General features: G+C 39.4%; 1 protein-coding gene across 1 annotated transcript in view; it reads left to right on the top strand.

Moving 5' to 3' along the window:
• LOC122404807 (cysteine protease ATG4D) overlaps positions 1-2,362 on the top strand; it is a 42,398-nt gene that overhangs the window by 32,943 nt on the left and 7,093 nt on the right. The gene's annotated exons all lie outside the window — the stretch shown is intronic.

Here is a 2,362-nt window from a genome sequence, read left to right as displayed (position 1 = left end):
AGGCACAAATTACGGTCGATTGATTCGCGGTCGTAAGATCTTAACGCAATTTTTAGATTTTTAATTATCTTTTGAGAAAAAAAACCGTAGACGGGGATGAAAATTGTACGAGCTAAAGATCATCGACCAAGCTTCAGGTTTAAATAAATCAAAATGTTGGATGGCAAGTCTTTTTCGCTTTGGAGTTGGATTCGAATGCTCCACGCGAAGAGACAGTTGAGTGCCGAACGAATTTTTCATGCCCTTCCATTCGCGCAGATACGTTATTCTTGTTTTTACATTTTCCTTTGTGGAAGGAGAAATCTTTATATTCCATACAGTCCCATAAAAAGAAATTTTATTCCGTTGAACCTGATGTAATCAAAATTAAAACGGAACATCGAGATCTCTGTCGATCTTTATTAAAAAACGTGCCGAATGTTCTGCGTTAAGCGTAAGAAATCGTTTTAATCTTCCGTCGAATAGACTCGTGCGATATTTGAAACGAAAAAATTGCAAGTTTACCTTGAAAACACCTGCTCATTATACGCACGCTCTCGTCTCGACGATGATCATAATTAATTCTGCAAATTAAACACTTCGAGTTGTCTCTGTCGCCGTGTATTTAAGCGCCGTGTTAACTTATCGCTCTAACAATATCCTTCTTTATTTAGTTTTTACGTCACATCGACTACTAGGTCGTTAGCGACGACCATGGTGGTGTATACTTTATCCTACACGTTGATTTCTTTTAAATTCGGTCAATTTTATATTCATCGAGTTCAATAAAACTTTTGACTGTAGAGTTTTGATGTTAGAATGGCTAATCTTATTCAATTCGAGCTTAACAATCTTAACAAGTCCTGAATGTGATATGAACGGAATTATATTGTAGTATAATCCAAGCGTTAAGAGGCTCACTCGTAAACATAATACTGTTTTAACGAAGATCTCCCTCCTATCAGCCGTGCCCGCGATCTAGAAATTACTCGTAACGACAATGGATCTTCTTCCAGACATATCGCGAACAAATGTTTTACTTAATATCTTTTCTCTATTGCTTACGTTCATCGCTATTATATATTCTAGATTGTTAATAAATTATTATTATTATTATTATAACACTTGCTAGTGACGCATCCTGACGCGTGTAACGGCCACCTGCGAATTCCTGCGACATCGTAATTTACGAAGTACTTAACGTTAACCTCGATCACGAGCAAACAGCCAAGATCGATCGATCGTCTTAACCTTCCAATATATAAAACATTGTTGACTAACAAGGAGACATCTCGAGGCATAATCCACCGATTTGACGAAACTTTTGTACGAAGAAGTTGTTACGAAAATATTCTTCGCCGACCTTTTTACCGGTAATGGTCCATATCGAAAGGAGGAAAACAACCCTCGAAGTTGGGACGAAAAACTTGTTCGATCAATTTCTCGCTTAATTGTCTTTTTATTTAAAAGAATTTCCTTCGTAGAATTTTCATTACTTTTGCTTGACAAAAATACTGTGTACACACGACGTGGGTTGACGAAGGGGCACAATTCGATAGCAGAAGATAAATTGCTGCGCCAGACCGTCTGGCAGACACGGAGTATCAAATATACCGACGCGTTTACAGCCTCTCCATGCTGGTTTTTCTTTTTTCTTTTTTCTTTTTTTTTTTTCAAGAATACCGGGCACAAAAGCGGCTATCTACGGTTTTATCGTAACCCGTGGCTCCCGGCGAGTCTCGCACGTTTGCACGCGCGATAGGTTAAACAGTGTCGCATGTCATAGTGAGAAGCGCGCCCTCCAGGATTTACTCTGCTCAGGATAAACTCCGCGGGGAAAATAATGTCTCTAAACGCGGCACAGTTTCCACGGGCCATCAGAAAGTCCGACGACGTCGCGCATTAATTAAAACGAAATCCTCGGGCCGCGCGGATGTCGGAATTCTGATTCGCTGGATATTCCAGTCTCGTCCCTTCAACGTCCGTCGGATGTCTGCATTTAAACGACCTCCTTCAACGACGTAAAGATTAGCGACGAGAGCGTTATTAGACTTTTGTTACCTTTGAGGAGGAACCAATTCGTTAACCATGCTCAATTAGGAGTTTTGTGTGCTCCATAGCTTCCTATTGTCTTTTCGAACTAAATTAACCCATTTTATATTTCATACAGCTTGTAGAAGCACGGTGTTTAAAACAACGAATAGTATTTTACACAAATATTATCCTCCGTTTCAGTTTGAAATTGCATAAATCAATTTCCTCCGAGCGTCCGTAAACGGTATTTCTTTTGTTGAATTAAAAATAAGTGTAATATCGTTAGAATCGGTCGTTCGAACGACAGTGTAATAACTCGATGGAGGTAGACGATTTTTTGGGAGCTGTT

Source organism: Colletes gigas, unplaced genomic scaffold (genome assembly GCF_013123115.1).
Source record: "Colletes gigas isolate AHSC1104 unplaced genomic scaffold, ASM1312311v1 Colletes_gigas_Sc00003, whole genome shotgun sequence".
NCBI classification, from domain to species: Eukaryota; Metazoa; Arthropoda; class Insecta; order Hymenoptera; family Colletidae; genus Colletes; species Colletes gigas.
This window is presented reverse-complemented; position numbering and strand designations above follow the sequence as displayed.